At 34.6% G+C, this 20,721-nt stretch overlaps 1 protein-coding gene and 1 non-coding gene across 13 annotated transcripts in view; one reads left to right on the forward strand and one right to left on the reverse strand.

Annotated features, from left to right (window-relative positions):
* MAGI2 (membrane associated guanylate kinase, WW and PDZ domain containing 2) overlaps window positions 1-20,721 on the reverse strand; it is a 1,443,575-nt gene that overhangs the window by 1,022,937 nt on the left and 399,917 nt on the right. The window lies entirely within an intron of this gene.
* Window positions 4,358-4,463, forward strand: LOC112440527 (U6 spliceosomal RNA). The gene has a single exon (XR_003028568.1). It is a non-coding gene; the product is annotated as a U6 spliceosomal RNA (small nuclear RNA).

Below are 20,721 nucleotides of genomic sequence, written 5' to 3' on the forward strand. Positions count from 1 at the left end.
CAGTGGAAAACAAAATGGCAGAAAGACCTACAAGTATTGTAAACTGGAAAAGAAAGCTATTTATTCCTGTTGCCAAGTGGCTATAAAAGAAGTATATGAGGAAGTAGTATCAAGCAGGAAGTAGTAATCAAAGACTATGACAGTGAATTATATTATAATTGACTTTTACTGAATTATAAAATAGCATCTTCCAACTAGTGTTTTAGGGACCACTTATGCACTTACCAGGCATACTGCTCTAGATTGGTGCATTCAATTGTCCATACCTGAAGTCTATCAGTTAAAATTTCCTAAAAATTCACTTTTAGACATCTGAGGCTACATTGCCTCTAGAAATACAAGGAAAACTAAGCCAGATATGGGAAAAAATAAAGAATACATAATTAATCAAATATATTCTCTATTGCCCAATTAATCAAATATATTCTCTATTGCCCCCATTCCCTGATTACATGCAAAGTTGTCCATAATTTTTAAACCTATTAAAGGATATTTGAAGGATGCAGTCTTAAGCAACTTTGGCTCATCCCTTCAATTACTTGCAAGGAAAGCCTACTGAAAATATGTCTTTGATGTAACTTTCACTTTTACTGAAATATTACTATTTGTACTTAAGAACAATAACTTTTTATAAAAAATGTCACGTGGAAGCAAGATTGTGGACACACAACACATGGATTGGGGGGAAATATTTGCAAGCCATATATCTGATAAGGGGTTAATACACAAAATTTATGAGGAACTCAAAAAACTCAATAGCAAGATAACAAACAACCCAACTTAAAAAATGGGCAAGAAGCCAGGTGTGGTGGCTCATGTCTGTAATCCAGCACTTTGGGAGGCTGAGGCGAGCAGATTGCCTGAGCTCAGGAGTTCCAGAGCAGCCTGGCCAACATGATGAAACCCCGTTTCTACTAAAAATACAAAAACTTAGTCCGGTGTGTTGGTGCATGCCTGTAGTCCCAGCTATTTGGGGGCTGAGGCATGAAAATCGCTTGAGCCCCGAGAGGCGGAGGTTGCAGTAAGCCAAGATCGGCAATCCAGCCTGGGAGACAGAGCAAGACTGTCTCTGAAAAAAAAGAAAAAAGAAAAAAAAATGGACAGGAGAGCTGAATAGACATTTCTCAAAAGAAGACATACAAATGACCAAAAGACATATTTAAAAAATGCTTAATTCACTAATTATTAGAGAAATGCAAAATTAAAACCACAATGAAGTATCACTTCACATCTGTCATCCTGACAGATGAAAGATAAGTGTTGGTGGGGATGTGGTGAAAAGGGAATCTTTGTACATTGTTGGCAGAAATGTAAATTAGTACAGCTGTTATGAAAAACTGTATGGAGTTTCTAAAAAAAATAGAATTACCATATGATCTAGCAATCTCACGTCTGGGTATTACTCAAAGATTTGAAATGAGATTGTCAAAGAGCCATCTATACTCCCCTGTTCATTGAAGCGGCATTCACAATAGCCAATTCATGGAATCAACCTAAGTGTTCATCAACAGGTGAATGGATAAAGAAAATATTATATATATATTTAATATATATATTAAATACAATACCACCCAGCCTTTAGAAAGAAGGAACTTCTGTCATTTGCAGCAACATGGATGGGATTGGAGAACATTACGCTAAGTGGAATAAGCTAGGCACAGAAAGACAAGTGCCACATGTTTTCGCTTGTATGTGAAATCTAAAACTACTGAACTCATAGAAGCCAAGAGTAGAATGGTGGTTGGGAATGAAAAGATGATGGTCAAAGGGTACAAAATCTCCGTGAAATAGAAATTTTATTTTTAGATTTACTGCACGATATGGTGAATGTACTTAACAACAGTGTATTGTACATTTCCAAATTGCTGAGAGTAAATTTCAAATGTTCTCAACCAAAAAACAAGTATTTGAGATGATGGATATGATAATTAGCTTGATTTAATTATTCCATCTTGTATTAATAAATCATAGCATCATTTTGTAATCTATAAATGTATAGAATTATAAGTTGTCAATATAGAATAATTTTTAAAAAATCATGTGACTACCCAAGAATAATTTTCAAAATCAATAAAAATAATGGAGGCTACAAACTTCATTGTAAATGGATTTTTATTGCTTTGGCAGCAAGGCAGAGAGGACAGTAAGAAAAACATTACAGTTAAAAATATATCTTTGGGAGGCCAAGGTGAGTGGAACACCAGGTCAAGAGATCAAGAACATCCTGGCCAACATGGTAAAACCCCGTCTCTACTAAAAATACAAAAATTAGCTGGGCATGGTGGCATGCGCCTGTAGTCCCAGCTACTCAGCAGGCTGAGGCAGGAGAATCGCTTGAACCCGGGATGCGAAGGTTGCAGTGAACCAAAATCGCTCCACTGCACTCCAGCCTGGTGACAAAGCGAGACTCCATCTCAAAAAATATATATATATATGTATATGTATATATATATATATATACACACACACACACACACACACACACACATGCATACGCATCTACACAGATACACATATGATGCATAATTTCACATTTTGGGATGGTGCTAGAGAGGCAGTTGTATTTATAGTGCAGAGGTCTAAAGGAAGCCGATGGTTAACTACTTCCTATGGGTAGGCTCAAGGAGCAGAAAATAGTTTTATACTGTCCAATGACTTACCTTTATACAGAACGTTACTATCTTATTATGAGAATCAGGGGCTAGCACAAATACTGCTTTTCCACATTTGTAACAAAATTAATTTTTTGCCTAATATAATTTTTATCTTTAAAACTCAATTACATCCCTGCCTAATTGATGACTTAAATGATTCTCTCAGTCATGACAAACATTTCAAATACATGAGTGCAACAATATTTGCTCGGTGCTACTTTTAAAAGTCCAGGAATGCTCCATGTCATAAAAGAGGGCTCAGACATTACTATATATTTTTTATTTTGGACTGATAAGCTATTGTCTTGGTAATGAAAGGGGCTTTTTTATAAATTACCTATTCATGCAAAAATCTCATTTGAATGAAATTTTTACTGTCTTTTGATAAATAATCAACTTTATACATTAACCAAAATATTTTGTTTTTTGAAAGTAAGTATAAAAAACACAAATATTATATTTTAAATAGTCTATTTCATGTTTATGGAAGTATGTGGCCAAGTATCCTTAGAATTTTCTGAGGTAGCATTACTATAGACTGCCCCAGACACCTGTTTTTATTCTGTACTACTTAAAATCATACTATGGCAATGAAAAACAACTATTCTGCATAATCATTTCAGAAAATAGTACCATGATTGCTAGCTTTTAGTGAGTAATACTTTTAAGGATAATATCTAATTGCTGACTCCTAAAAATCTAGAGAAATGGTTGTAGTTTTTAATATTTTTAAAATAAACTATCCTGTATTAATAAAATCTACAAAGCAGCTATCAATTTTATTAATAATTATACAAATATTTGAAGTCATTCATTAAAGAAGAAAGCTGATTTTAGAGATGTGATTAACTAAAGATGGGGTATTTAAGATAGAAAACACCTTTTTAAAATAAGACCCCCCCAAACCCAACCTGTAATCTTTATCAGTTTCATAGCTATCATTATATTTGGTGACCTGAAATGTTTATATTTTTTTATTCTACCTTCAAACCAGGCAATTCTGTTTTGCAAGTGAGAGAGGATATCATTTTAGAACTCATTTTTAACTTAAGTTATTTAGTGTAAAATGCAGAATGTGAGGCTCAGAGTAGTAAAACTAAATTATTTAAGGTTTTGTTCACTCAGTGTTAATTAACTATAATAATACTGTTGCCTTCTCTATGTGTAAAATATTACCTGTTTCAAAGTTTTAAAATATTTATTACTGTATTTATTCAACCAGAGAACTGTAAAGGGTAAATAGGATGGTGTTCTAATTTACCAATAATCAAACGAGTTTAGAGATGAATTAACTCTCCTAAACTCACACAACAGAGATGTAATGTTTACTCTGGTCTCTTGATTTTGTTCCAAGCAATTTCTTCACCATGCTAGAAATTCTCAACAAGACAGGGAAGAAGGATAGGCACAGAAAAGGGCATATCCCCAAAATATTGATATTACCTAGTTTATTTTGCATGTGGCACATTAGCGTCCGCATTCAACGCCTCTGAGGATAAGCCACCCCCACTGAGGAGTATGTCACATCCTCCATGGGTACTGGGCCCAAGACCTTGAACTCCTATTTCAAGTGTAGGTTCTAACCTTATATGCAAAAGGCTGAGTTTAATGTTCGAGGAAGTGAACCACGGTATCCAGGAGTTGGTGACTGAAATGGATTTGGTTTTGGTGAGGGAAGAATCAACAATTTTGCCAAGATTTCTGTGTTCACATAGGCAGCACACATAGAAAACTGGAATGATACAATGAAGATGAGCATGGCCCCTGCACAAGGATGACACACAAATCCATGAAGCATTCCATAAAATAAAACAAACAAACAATTTTGCCAAGATTTCTAGGAGAGCGATTGAGAAAATGATGGTAACGTTGACACAGATTAGATTTTGGGACAAGGAGGTATTTTGCTTCACTTTGTTTTTAAGGGTGTGGCAACCTGACAGACCACAGGGACATAGTTCTCTGTTTTTGTTTTTGTTTGTTCCTTTGTTTTAACACATTGTGAATTTGGGACTAAAAATAAGAAAGCAGATGCAAACATGCTAAATGCATGAACATAGCAGGTGTTTAAGTAGACAGTGGGTGGATGAACACAAAAGAAGGTAACAGAAGAGAGAATCTACTATATTAATGGGAGTGGCATTATCACGGTATATCCTTCTCAAATTATTGATTTTATCTTCCACTTAAAATCAGGAGATACTGTGAAAATCTAAACAGAAATCCCAGAATTCTTCTTGGGATTAGAGTTCCCAAAACTTCATTTTAGTATCATGCTTTTCAATTCAAATGACTTGGATTATTTATATACAGCACTGAAGGACAATTTGTATGCAAATATTGTTGGCACAAGTCCATAATTAAATTGCAAAAGCTTGGAATGATATGGAACTTATCACTGATTACTTTCACAAGTGGCTCTCAGGAACAGAATCTCAATAAATCACTGCCATTCTTCTATATTTTTATACATCTGAACAACTAGCACCTTATCAGCATGCTAAGAGTTAGATATAGCAATCATGTTCTTCATGAGCATGATACAAATCTACCAAGAAGCTGCTACAAATCCATCCCTTACTCTTGTTATCATGTTTACAATTACCTTCCCTTTGCCGGTTTTATGTGATTCATATCTCTGCTCAAATATTACTCCTCACTCTATCTCCCACAACTCCATTCTCATCATTCACCATTCTTGTACTCATTTACATGGCATTTACCACTATCTAAAATTATATATTTACTTGTTTATTGTCATCATCCCCTACAATGCAAATTTTGTAGGAGAGACAAGCCTGACACTTAGTAGTTAGTTATTCCATAGGTATTGCTCAATGACAAATGAAATGGATGAAATACAAAGCATTTTTGGGGAGACTATAAACCTCTCATATACAGACCAGTAACAGCATAACAGTAATAATATCACATTATGTCTCAAAATGTTGAATTTTTCTATATTAAATGCTTAATAAGCTGCATGACATTTATATTGAGAGCTCAATCTGGACAACTATAAAGGGCAATTAGCAAGTATTCTAAATTATGCCAACTATAGTTCAGCAACAATGACTAATTGTTGATATTTTGAGATAATTTTATGTATTGATTAAAGGTGTCTTTATAAACAAAAGGCGTTTACTGAATTTGGCTTCCCGATGTAAAATGTATATTTAGTTTCTCCTATTAATAATAAAAAATTGTCCATAATCAAAGCACATTTGTTTTGTAAAAAAAGTTTAAGTATATGATGATTTATGACTTTACTGAGTTTTATTTCCTGCTTTAAATGTTATATAATAATTGATTTAGATTTATCCTCCAAATAATCATCTTATACAATCATCAAATAGAAAATAAGAATATAAAAATAATCCTTACTATTTTCAGTATATTCACATCAGGTATGAAACTATAGAGAACATAAACTATTATGCAAACATATTATATTACAAGATTGTACCATAACATGATGGCACCAACTTAATATATAATTTTAGCCCTCGGTTGAGCTATATTTCATTACATTAAGTAAAAATGAAAGTTTTTGACCTAGTGAATCATCATGAGGAAAAATGGATGGCAAATGCAATTAATTTTAATATGTAAATTTTATACTTCAAAGCAGTATTTGCTAAACAAATATTCTCTGTCATTCTTTTGGCTTCGATCAATATAAGACCACAGGGGCCAGGCACGGTGGTTCACGCCTGTAATCCCAGAACTTTGGAAGGCCAAGGCGGGCAGATCATTTGAGGTCAGGAGTTTGAGACCAGCCTTACCAACATGGTGAAACCCCGTCTCTACTAAAAATACAAAAAATTAGATGGGTTTGGTGGCAGGTGCCTGTTGTCTCAGCTACTTGGGAGGCTGAGGCAGGAAACTCACTTGAACCCAGGAGGTGGAGGTTGCAGTGAGCCAAGATTGCACCATTGCACTCCAGCCTGGGCGACAGAGCAAGACTCTGACTCAGAAAAAAAAAAAAAAAAAGACTGCAGGGCACATTACCCATATGAGAGTGGAACATCAAGTCTAGGTTTGGATTTATTTTTTAACCATCAACTTATGAAATGTTAATTTTTAAAAATATGTAAAAATCTGAAGCACTCTATCTGTAGCTTTCAGGGAATCTATTATTAAAATTAAGCCTGCAGCAAAGGACATTAGTAAAAGGAAAGAGTTTCTAAACAAAATATTTAACACTCAAAGTAGTAAACATATGGACAAGAATGTAGGGATTTCATCAGTTTTTATTAGATGTATCCAGACAAGCAACTTTTAAACTTTTCTAAAATCTGAAATCACTGTAACATTTCCAGAGGTCTTTTAAAGATCTTTTGAGAAGGACAGCCTATGGCTTCGTGGAGCTACTCATTTACTGTGACAAATTATTTTCCTGTGATGAAGAATGGTTGTAATAGAAGACATAAATTCATTGATAAGTACATGAGTTGTCCAAAAATGGTTTCATCAAAAATACTAAAAGCCAGGAGATTTTTGAACCACAGTCCAGGTTTAGAAAACCTAGTTGAGGGATGCTCTTGGATCTGTTCTTTCTATGGAACTCTTCTTTTGCTTCTTCCCAGATCTCCTTTGTTTCTGTACTAGTGAAACAAAAATCCTGGATGTAGAACTCCTCCATGTATTATCTATACTGGAAATTTCAGAAGGTGATGGACCATAGGCAAATGTGCTTCAAAATAAAGCTTAACTTGATCCAAGCAAGATATATAGCTATATGTTTCTTAAAGGTTTTACACCATTCGGTCACCTATGTGAAGGAAGTATTTCTTTAAACACAACTCAAATAACCATTTTGGTTTTGACTTTTTGTTTGTTTTCTTTGATAATATGTATTATAATTTTCCTTAAAATATTTCAGAATAAACATTTTATATGTGTTTTCTATGTCTATGTCTGTGTAAGATGTGTAAGTAAACTTTAATCTATACCTTATGGACAATTAGTTAGCAGTGGAATACCTTAATCAAGACTCAATACTCCAAAGGAGATTACTTAGGGACTTCAAATGTTTGCATATCTACATTGGCTTGTTATTAATTTGCATTAGGAATCTTGGAAATTAATTTCTATTGCTAAAATTAAGGGTGTTCAGGATATATAGTTGGTTAGAAAAATTGTAGTGGATTCATTGTTATTACATGAACAAAGCATAATAATTTGGCCCAATGGCTTAATATAATAAGGGCGGGGCTTTTGGTCTTCTCTGTCAGTGGTACATAAAGTTCAATCCAGTGGTAGTGGGTGAAGTGGTTAACACTGTAAATAAATTAAGGGTAAAAAACATCTGTAACAACTTATCAGAGTAATTTTATATCTTTGAGTTCTAAATATACTAACAAAACAAACACACCAACGAAAACTACTAGGAACTTGTATTTTGTATTTAAAAAAATGTTCTAGTAATTCACTATTAATTTTTAGTATATTTTTTAAAAAATTAGTCTTCAAAAGATTAAGAAAAAGATGATATATTGAGACACACTATCCTAGTTCCTTGCTAGCTTTATATTCTTCCATCTACGCTAAATAGAAATTGTTGGGTTTGCTATCATAATGCCACTGAGTTCTCCAAAAGAGTAATCTTTTAGTGCATGGAGCTGTCACAGGACTGAAGGCTGATGATATTGCATAAATGTTGGTTTTTTTACCATTTCCTTTCCTTTTGCTTTTCCTTTCCTTGTTTTTTCTGCTTAATAAAAATATTGTTATGTTTGACAAAATTTGACCTGTCAAATGTAATGTAATGATCTTTAAATTTAAATTACATTTCAGTGCAATACCCTACTGGTATCCAAGTTGCGGGTGAGTATACAAACTCCAATATTTACCAAAATAACTTTCCAGTTGCTAAAATGCCAAATAGGCTTAGTTTTGCCATTTCTTTCCCAAGTTCAATCAGCCCTTTTGCCACTGCTCCTATTTTGAAACCCATGTAATTTGTATTTCCTGTTGTTTTTTTCAAAGGCTCAGAGGTATAGACTCATTACTAAGAAGGTGAATACACAATCTTTGTGAAGGAGCAGAATTATATATGAAGTTATAAAAGATACTCAAAGAACTTTCTCCACGGGATTATAACTAAATCTTCACTCCCAGCTGCCTCACCTGTCAATTAGCCAGAGTGTGACCAAAATGGCAGCAGGCAAATGTGAAAAATCCAATACTGACCATAAGCACATAAGACGAAACCACTCACCCTTGTCCTTCGTCAAGGTAGAAATCTGCTTCAGCAGTACTTTCAAATACAAAGGACAATAATATGGCAATAACAACTGGCAGCTTTCCCGGATTTAACTGCTCTCTAGTTTTGTGTTAACTTCAAGAAAGATGAATTTCTTAATAACGAATTAGGGCTTTGAGTTGCTGTCTAGAGCAGACTGGCAATTTGACTGATATCCTAAATGTAAACCTTAATGATTACCACTTAGATACTTAAAGTTCTGCAATTGCTCCTACTAGGTTTATTACGAGAGAAATAATCACCTCTACAGATGTTTTTTGACACATAATAAATTGAAAAGCATGAAATCCTTGCTATAAAGTATTTGTTTTGGAACATCTACTTTCCAAACACATGACTATTTTTGAATCAGTGCATTCCCACAAAAAAAAGTGTGTGTGTGTGTGTGTGTGTGTGTGTGTGGTGGCGGCGGGGGCAGGGGGGGTGGTGGGCCTGTGTGTTGCTGCTCTGGAAGTTAAGGTGATTGAAATATTGTTCTATTGTTGCTCTACCAGCATCATTTTAGTTTTGCTTTATGAAATATTTGAAATGAAAAGCAGTGTAAATCTATTAAGACTCAAAAGTGATTCATACTATGTGATTGTGGAACTGGGTTTATCTGTCTCACATTATTAGTAAAATAGTTGCCTTATGTCACATAAACATCTGCAACATGACACCACTACCCTGTTAGCAAATTCAAATACCTCTTTAAAAAACCCTCATAAGTCACCTTTTATGTAGTCTTTCTAAAAATAGGTAAAGGCATAATTATGTAAATTCTAAAAGAGAATTGTTTCAATCAACATCATAAGGTGCACAGTAATTTGACTCAAGGATGATTATAAGATTTTAAAATATGTAAAATGGGAAACATATCTGCTCACAAAATCAAGTTCTTAATTTATTCTTTATTAGTAAACCTATTAATTTCTTATATTAAGACTTTTCCCTACAAATAATATAGAATTTCTGATTCAATCTAGACTCATGGAGAGCACTTTGTTACTTTTCCAAAAATGAAATCATAAATGAAGAAGATTATAGAAACCCAATTCACAATCCTGTAAGTTGAGAAAGTATACTTTTCATTAATGTTGGCTTTAAAAGTTGAATTCAAAACCTTCATAAATGATATTCCATGTTGTCAGTACACTGAATAATTTAAAAATTGTTTGAATAGAAATATGTAAGGTGAGAGAACATGACATTGATAACATACAGATATGCGCAAAGCACTCACAGGAAGAAGTGCCCATCAGAAATGTGAGGAGTCAGCAAATAAATGATTCAGGATTTCTTCACCATCAAATGCCACTTTGTAAAGTGTGACAGACCAGTAAGTTAGGATGAGCTAAATTAAACTAAAGCCCACATGTATAATCCCTCACAGTTTCCAAATAACTTTCACGGATAGCATCTCATTTCATCTAAAAAACATTAAAAGGTAAGCAAAGCCAGCAAGTATCTTTGTCTCTTATTTGAGGAAGCCAATGTAAAAATAGGATAATTGACTTGAGGATTATCACACTACTTATGGATAGATGTTAGATTCATTGGTACTTTCACCCAATTCATCCCCACATCCTGTGTGTCAGGAAATGGGCATGTTTCCTACATGACTGAGGATTAATGATCCTGGCCCTTGACCCACCACTAAATTAATATATTCCATAGAACTAGGGATGTCAGGATACTAGTCAAGGAATTCAAGTTGGCTGTGGATAAAGAGGATAATTTTAGCTTTGTCTCCTCTTTGTTTAAAGCCGTTAAGCAAGATTTAGTCAGTTATAGCTAGATCAAAAATCTCAATCTTCCATCCTTACACCACTACAAACTCTGTGGGAGATTTGAAACACATGTCTGTATTTTCAGGGATTTTTGTTCCCCCCAAGTATCCTCAATGCACAAAAGAAGCAAAACAACTTGATACCAAGAAATGAAGGGCATATGAGGGTAATGGATGGATAAAGAATCTAAACTCAAAGTGAAATAATAAAGTACAAATCAATGAATGAATAAAATAACCGCCAGAGGTAAATTTTAACATTGGTGAATCCCCCTCAAAAACTCAGATCTATTAAGAGTCGATTTTAACAAATTGAGCAGTTTCAGAAAACCATATGTAAAAATTATGTTAATCTTTTATGTCTTGCTCACTTCTTAAACAAGACGCCTGCCTTTCGTTCATGAAGGGTTTCACTGTCAAGTAAAGACTAAGCATTCCAAAATCCAAGATAAAACTTTACATTGACACTTAAACCTTTTTTTGACATTTGGCCAGAGCTGAAAATCCAGCCAACCATGATTTTTTGACAGAATGACGGAAATAAGCGAAGCAGTTTCCTCACTCCCTTCGTTTATGTAAGCAGCAATATAATAACTAAAACAGCTTTCCCAAAGTATGTTCCACAAGATGTTAACAGCTATTATGTGGGGAAAAAATGTTCCATGGTCAAATAAATTTTACAGTCATTGTGTAAAACCAAACTTAGAAGTTCTCTTTATTTCAGGGGCCCTTATGACCATAATTATACTTCTGGTCATAAAACCCCTGTGTTTCATGACTACGTACTAGGAATTGTTGCTTTAAGGAAAGGATCTAGTTATTCTTCCTATTACAAGCACAACCGGAGTCCTGGAACTTGACCGGGGCTAACACACTGAAATAGTAACAGAGGTTCTCTGTATGTTGTGGGCTTCATGTGCCACCATTGCTTAGGACTACAATCACCTAAATTTGGGAAGAATTTTATGCTTGTTAATAGATCAAGGTTGCTTCTTAGTTCCACTAAGAGTAATTGTTTTATTAAAAAAAATCACAATACCAACATTATACTGAGAAAATGTGATAAAGCCCTAATCATCAAATATCTAAGTCAGAGCTCAAATTTTCCAAATTATGGCAGAATTTTTAAACAGATGATTTGTTTGAATGACCATGCAAGTTCCACACATTGCATGTGATTGATATGTCATGTAAGGCTACTAGTAATCTATAGATATGCTCTTCCTTACTTCTTTTTTGTCTTCCAATATTTGTCATTATTCTTAAACTGGAAAATTTTTCTTGTAGAGTTTCTCACCTTCTGAATTTTAAGGATTATATCTTATGATGGCATTTAACATGTTCCTCTGTCCCTTGAAACTTCTGCAGTCTTGTGGATAAATCTAAAGGCTTGACTTGGTTCAGGTTTAATTTTTAATTTCTGTCTACTTGCCAAAAACCTTTTGTACGTTCATCAAGAGTCATGTAATGTCTAGAAGTTTCTCTTTTTGTGACATTAGTAGTAGCCACTGATGACCACTGTCTAGATTGATTATTTTATTAAAGGTTTTCAGGTGACAGTGATATTCTAACTGTATTATTTCATCTTCATTAGCTGGCATATTTTTATAAAGAGGAACTCAGTCTCATCAACTATGTGGTTAGGGTTTTTACAAGAAAGTCAGGTAAAATGTTGTCTCCATTTATTTAGCAGATTACAGATGACAGAGATGGTTCACCAGTTTCCTCCAAACAAGCTGAGAGTTTTTTCTTTCTTTTTAATTCATGTATTTTTTTATTATGATGAGCTCATGGATTACAAAAAATTTTGTGTTTTAATCCATTGTTATTATTAATTTTCTTGATGATAATTTTGTACCCTTTTTATGGCCAATAGAAGCCTCTTTCAGTTCACTTTTGAATCTTTCTGTTATGAGCCAGTAGACTTTGATAACTCTATTGCATTCAGGTTATACTTTCATTTTTTATAAAGTAAAATAGCTTTGTATTCCCTTACTTGTTTTTAGACAAAAGGTAGCAATCATGCACCATTTTCTCTACCTTGAATTTTGTTCATCAAGAATCATATATAGAGATATTTTTCATTTCTTTTTACAGCTATATAGTATGTCACTGTGTATGGAATATAATTTCTTTAATGAATTCCTTTTTTGATGCACATTTGGGTTGTTCAAGGCTTTTTGCTTTTCTAAAATATGCTGCTGTAATGCAGCCTTGCCTGCATTGTTTTTAAATTCTATTCATGTTGCTGTGTGTGTGTCTAGTCTGTTGTTTTTAACCATGTCATGGTACTCCATGCTACATATAGAAAAACATAATTTTATAAAAACCACAGAGGCAGAATCCACTAATGATTTTCATTTGCAAAGATATAAACAATTTACTCTATTATAAATGGATAGTATTTGCAATTACATAAATTGCTTTTCAATATCTGTATCATTTGGCTGTGCCCCCACCCACTCATCTTGAATTGTAATCTGAATTGTAATCCCCATGTGTTGGTGGAGGAACCATGTGGGAGGTAATTAGATCATGGGGCTGGTTCCCCCTGCTCCCCCCATGCTGTTCTCGTGATAGTGAGTGAGTTTTTATGAGATCTGATGGTTTTATAAGGGGCTTTCCCCACCTTCGCTCTGCACTTCTCTCTCCTGCCGCCATGTGAAGGACATGTTTGCTCCCACTTCCATCACGATTGTAAGTTTCCTGAGGTGTCCCCAGCTATGCAGAATTGTGAGTCAATTAAACCTCTTTTTATTAAAATAAATAAATAAATAAATTACCCAGTGTCCGGCGTTTCTTCACAGCAGCATGAGAATAGGCTAATATAATGTGTCATAATTCTTTTCTTTTTTTTAATAAAAAGTTACATAGATTATTTCTTCTGGAAGTGTTATTGCTTTATTCACAGGCAAAAAACACAAAAACAGACAAATGGAATTACATCAAGCTAAAAAGCTTCTGTATAGCAAGGGAAACAATCAACAAAGTGAAGAGACAACCTACAGAATAGGAGAAAATATGTGCAAACTATTCATTTAACAAGGGATTAATAATCAAAATATATAAAGAATTCAAGCAACTCAAAACTAAAAATAATAATAATCCCAGTAAAAAGTGGGCAAAGAGGTTGGGTGCAGTGGCTCACATCTGTAATCCGAGCACTTTGGGAGGCCAAGGTGGTCAGATCACTTGAGGTTAGGAGTTCGAGACATATATATATATACACATATATATACACATATATACATATATTTCATTGTATATATTATATATACCTATATATTATATATTATACATACCTATGTATTATATATAATATATAGGTATGTATAATATATACAATGAAATATTATTCAGCCATAAAAAGAATAAAATCCTGTCATTTGCAGATGTGGATGAGCCTGGAGGACATTATGTTAAGTGAAATAAGACAGGCATGGAAACACAAATAGCATGCTTCATTTATATGTTAATATGATTAGGCTTTGTTTCCCCACCCAAATTTCATCTTGAATTGTAATCTTCGCAATCCCTATAGGTCAAGGGAGAGACCAGGTGGAGGTAATTGAGTCATGGGGGTGGTTTCCTGCATGCTGTTCTGATGATAGTGACTTCTCATAGTATCTGATGGTTTCATAAGGGGCCGTTCCTCCTTCACTCGGCACTTCTCACTCCTGCCATCTTGTGAAGAAGGTGCCATGCTTCCCCTTTGCCTTCTGCCATGATTGTGTTTCCCGAGGCCTCCCCAGCCATTCTGAACTGTGAGTCAATTAAACCTCTTTCTTTCATAATTGTATAAATTACCCAGTCTTGGACAGTTCTTCATAGAAATAGGAAAATGGACTAATACATATGTGGAAGCTAAGAAAAAAGTTGGTCTCATGGAGGGTGGTTATCAGAGGCTGGGAAGGGCAAGCAGGAGGGAGAGGAAGAAGAGTCAATTAATGGATACAAAAATACAGTTAGATAGAAGGAAACAGTTGGTGTTTGATATAGTTTGGTTCTGTGTACCTACACAAGTCTCACCTTGAATTGTAATCCCCATAATCCCCACATGTCAAGGGTAGGACCCAGGTGGAGGTAATTGGACCATGGGGGTGGTTTTCCTCATGCTGTTCTCATGATAGTGAGTGAGTTCTCACAAGAGCTGATGGTTCTCACAAGTGTCCAGCATTTCCCCCGCTTGCACTCACTCCACTGTCACCCTTTGAAGAAGACGCCTGCTTCTCCTTTGCCTTCTGCCATGATTCTAAGTTTCCTGAGGCCTCCCCAGCAATGCAGAACTGTGAGTCAATTAAACCTCTTTCCTTTATAAATTACCCAGTCTCAGGTATTTCTTCATAGCAGTGTGAGAATGAACTAATACAGTGTTTGATAGCACAATATGGTAACTACAGTTATCAATAATAGATTATATATTTCAAAATAGCTAGAAGAGACGTTCTCAACAAAATAATGATAAATTTTTGATGTGATGTATATCCCAAGTACTCTAATTTGATCATTACACATTCTACACATGTATCAAAATATCAAAATATGTATCAAAATCCCACTACTTCTAAAGTACTGGGATTACAAATGTGAGCCACTGTTCCTCCTCCATGATCCACTATTCCTTAGAGATAAACAATCTTTTTATAGTCTGGAATTCAACAGCAGACTCCTTATATGCACTATGAATTTTTTCTAACATTTATATATTCGAAGAAGTTTTGCATTAAATAATGCTGAATTTTGGAATCTTTTCTGAAATACGTATAAAAATACTATGAGGACCTTTGATAGAAATGAGTCAAAGGACTGGAAAAACAAGGCAACTGTTGAGCCTTTATTGCATCTCAAGCTCTAATTATCTTTAATGTTGTTACTAATATTTGCTCATAGTTATAACAAGAATCAGATAAAATTCTTTAATAAACATAATATGATGATAGTAAATGTACTTATGCTTGAGTAATAGTAAAGTTCATGTTGTTTTAGGAAATGCACAATTATTATTATCACATTAGTATAAAAGTAATATCTAAATCTGAGGCTTTCTCATGAGCTGAGAAACGCTACTTTTAAATATGAGGGCATGCCTAGATATAGATATTTCATAACAAAAACAAATAGATAAATGAATATAAGAGTCTAGAAATAGGCTGACACATAATTTCAAATGTTTCTGACATATTTCTAAGATGACTTAATAGGGAAAGGATAATCTTTTCAACAAATGTGGCTGGCATAATTAAATATGTGTATATATAACAAAACTAAAGCCTCAACTCAATATTATACCATGGACAAATAACTTGAACTGAATTTTCAATCTAAATATGGAAGTTAACATCATAAAACTTCTAGAAAAACACATGGAAGAAGATCTTCACAAATTTAGGCAAGCCAAGATTTCTTTGACAAGAAACAACTAAGAATTAAAAAAATTATAAACTAGACTTCACCAATATTAAAATCTTTTGCTCTTCGAGAGATAAATTAAGAAAATGAAAAAAATAAGGCATAGACTGGGAGAAAATATTCACAATATACATATCTGACAAAGGACTTGCATTCACAATTATAATGAATATTTGCAACTTAATTATCAGCTGAAGAGCAAGATTTTTTAAATGAACAAGACTTTGCAGTTTCTTCATCAAAGGAGATAAATGAATGGCCATTAAGGACATGAAAATATGCTAAACATTCTTGTTAAATTATAACCTTATCATTATGTGATACATTTCTGTGTCTTTTTTGATTGTTGTTGGTTTAAAGTCTGTTTTGTCTGAAGTTACACTAGTAATTCCTGCTCTTTTTCATTTTCTGTGTGCTTTGTTGATTTTTCTCTATCCCTTTACTTTGAGCCTATGAGTGTCATTACATGTGAGATGCATCTCTTGAAGACAGCATATAGTTGGGTCTTGCTTCTTTATCCAACTTGCCACTCTGTGACTTTCAAGTAGGGCATTTAGCCTGTTTACATTCAAGGTTACTATTTATATACTAAATACATATGCATGCAACACTGGAGCACCCAGATTCATAAAATAGCTATTAGAGACTTACAAAGACTTTGATAACCACACAACAATAGTGGGAGACTTCAACACCCCACTGACAGCATTAGACAAATCATTGAGGCAGAAAAATAACAAAGACATTTGGGATCTGAATTTGATACTTGGCCAAACAGACCTAACAGACATCCACAGAACACTCCACCCAACAACAACAGAATATACATTCTTCTCACCTGCATATGGCATATACTCTAAAATCAGCCACATAATTGGCCATAAAACAATTCCCAACAAAGAAAAAAACAAAACCATATCAACCATGCTGTTGGACCACAGGAAAATAAAAATAAAAATCAATACCAAGTAGACCCCTCAAAACTATACAATCATGGAAATTAAACAACCTGCTCCTGAATGATTTTTGGGTAAATGGTGACATTAAGTCAGAAATCAATAAATTCTTTGAAACTAATAAAAACAAAGACACAACATAGAAGAATCTCTGGGACACAGCTAAAACAGTATTAAGAAGAAAGTTTATAGCACTGAACACCCACATCAAAAGTTAGAAAGATCTTAAATTAACAGCCTAACATCGCATCTACAGGAACTAGCACAACAAGAGCAAGCCAACCCCAAAGCAAGCAGAAAAAAAGAAATAACCAAAGTCAGAGCTGAACTGAATGAAACTGAGACACAAGGTCGGGTGCAGTGGCTCACGCCTGTAATCCCAGCATTTTGGGAGGCTGAGGTGGGTGGATCACGAGGTCAGGGGTTTGAGAACAGCCTGACCAACATGGTGAAACCCCGTCTGTACTAAAAATACAAAAACTAGCTGAGTGTGTTGGTGGGCGCCTGTAATCCCAGCTACTCAGGAGGCTGAGAAAGGAGAATTGCTTGAATCCGGGAGGTGGAGGTTGCAGTGAGCCAAGATCACACTACTGCACTCCAGCCTGGGCGACAGAGTGAGACTCCATCACAAAAAAAAAAAAAAAAAAAAAAAAAAAAAGAAATTGAGACACAAAAAACCATACAAAAGATCAACAAAACCAAAAGTTGGTCTTTGAAAGAATAAGATCGATAAACTGCTAGCTAGACTAATAAAGAAAAAAGGAGAGAAGATCCAAATAAACACAATCAGAAATGATAAAGAAGACATTTACCACTGGCCCCAGAGAAAGACAAAATAACCCCTCAAATACTATTATGAATACCTCTATGCACACAACTAGAAAATGTAGAAGAAATGGATAAATTCCTGGAAACATAAACACTCCCAAGATTGAAAGAGCAAGAAATAGAAACTATGAACAGAAGAATAATGAGTTGTGAAATTGAATCAATAATAAAAAGCTTCCCAACCAGAAAAAGCCCTGGACTAGATGGATTCACAGCCAAATTCTACCAGACATACAGGGAAGAGATGGTATCAATCCTACTGAAACTATTTCAAAAAATTGAGGAGGTGGGACTGCTCCCTAACTCATTCCATGAGGTAAGCCTCATTCTAACATAAAAACCTGTAGAGATACAACAACAACAAAAAAGAAAACTTCAGGTCAATATCCCTAATGAACATACATAAAAAATCCTCACTAAAATATTAGCATCCCAAATACAGCAGCACATAAAAAAGATAATTTACCATGATCAAGTGGGCTTCATTCCTGGGATGCAAGGTTGGTTTAACAATAAATGTGATCAATAAATGTGATACATTGCATAAACAGAACTAAAAACAAAAAACACATAATCATCTCAATAGATCCAGAAATGGCTTTTGATAAAATTTAACATCCTTTCAGGTTAAAAACCCTCAGTGAATGAGGCATTGCAGGAACATATATCAAAATAATGAGACTCATCCATACAAAACCACAGCCAACATCATATTGAATGGGCAAAAGTTGAAAGCATTTACCTTGAGAACCAGAAGACAAGGATGCCCACTCTCACCACTCCTAAAAGTACTGGAATTCCAAGCCAGATCAATTGGACAAGAGAAAGAAATAAAAGGCACTCAAATAGGAAGAAAGGAAGTCAAACTATCTATTTTGGCAGATTAAATGATTATGACTAGAAAACCCCATAATGTCTGCCCAAAAGCTCCTAGATCTGATAAACAACTTCAGCCAAATTTCAGGATACAAAATCAATGTACAAAAATCAGTAGCATTTGTATACACCAGTATTGTTTAAGCTAAGAGCAAAATCAAGAATGCAATCACAGTCACAGCAGTCAGTATAAAATGGCATAACCACTTGGAAAAGTTTGACAGTTTCCTATAAATTTATACATGCATTTACCACATGACCCTACTACACTGCAATTCTAATCCTTGTTATTTACCTGAGGAAAATCAAGAGAACAAATGTGCATCAAAAGACTCTTACTTGAATGTTCTTAGCAACCTAATTCATAGTATCACAAAATTGGGAAAACCTAAATATGTATCCATAGAATAGTGGGTTAATAAATGAAGTACTTCTCAGGAACACATGGATGAATTTCAGAAACATTGTACTAAGAAAATGAAACTATACTCAAGAAGTATCAACTGTATGATATCATTTATATAAAAGTAAATGTAATCTATAGTGATAGAAAGCAGATCAGTGGCTTCCTAGGGGTGAGGATGAGGTTTTCCTGTAGCAGAAGAGAACTTTTGGACATGATGGAAATATTTTACATCTTAATTAGGTTTGTGGTTACATGTGTATATACACATGTCCAAATCCACTGAAGTGTATGCTTAAAATGAGTGCATTTTATTCTTTGTAAATTATAGCTCAATATAGTTAATTTTAAACATTTACTTATAATTTGTTACTTCATGAATGTTAAATAAATGAAGGTACATGGTATATAATCTTTGAGATGGACTGTTTTAACTAAGTGTATGCTGTTAAGATCTATCCAAGTTGTAGAGATGGCAAACAGGTTAGTGGTTGCCAGGTGTCACTTTGGGAGGCGGAGGCAGGCGGATCACGAGGTCAGGAGATCGAGACCATCCTGCCTAACACGGTGAAACCCCATCTCTACTAAAAATACAAAAAATTAGCCGGGCCTGGTGGCGGGCACCTGTAGTCCCAGCTATGCCGGAGGCTGAGGCAGGAGAATGGCGTGAACCCGGGAGGCAGAGCTTGCAGTGAGCCAAGATCACGCCACTGCACTCCAGCCTGGGTGAAAGAGCAAGACTCCATCCCAAAAAAAAAGAGTGGCAGAGAAGAAAGGGATGGATGTGGCAATGAAAGGGTAGCACAAGGGGGATCTTCAGGACGATGCTATAGCTCTGGACTTGATTATGGTGTTTACATGAATCTATACATATGATAAAATAACATAAAACAATAATGACCTTATACCAGTGTCAAATTGCTGGTTTTGACATTGTACTATAATAGCGTAAGTTGTAACTACTGGGGAAAAATTTGAGTAAGGGATACACATATACACAAGGTCTCTCAGTACTATCTTTGCAACTTCCTGTGTGTATATAATTATATTAAAACAATTTCAAAGATAGCTTAATATGTTTGATTTGTTATGGAGTAGGGTTATGGGCTGAACTGTGTCCCCTTCAAATTTCTATGATGAGGTCCTAATCCCTAGTTTCTCTTAATGTGACTGTGTTTGGAAATACAGCCTTTAAAGAGGTCATTACTGTTAAATGAGGTCATAAGGTGAGGTAATCCAATCTGACTGATGTCCTTATAGGAAGACACACACACAGAGGGAAAACCACAAGAAGACACCAGAAAAAGACAGCTATCTACAACAAGCCAAGGAAAGAGGACTTAGAAGAAACCAACCCTACAGACATCTTGATCTCAGACATCTGGACTGCAGAATTGTGAGAAAATAGATTTCTGCTGTTCAAGTCACCCAGTTTGGTGCTTTGTTGTGACAGCCCTAGCAAAGTAATACACGTGATATCTCTAAAATTAATGCTTTGAACCTAAGAAAGTCTGAAAATATTCTAAGGATAAGTTTTATCTTTCCCATATTGTAGCCAA

Source organism: Pan paniscus, chromosome 6 (genome assembly GCF_029289425.2).
Source record: "Pan paniscus chromosome 6, NHGRI_mPanPan1-v2.0_pri, whole genome shotgun sequence".
Lineage (NCBI taxonomy): Eukaryota > Metazoa > Chordata > Mammalia > Primates > Hominidae > Pan > Pan paniscus.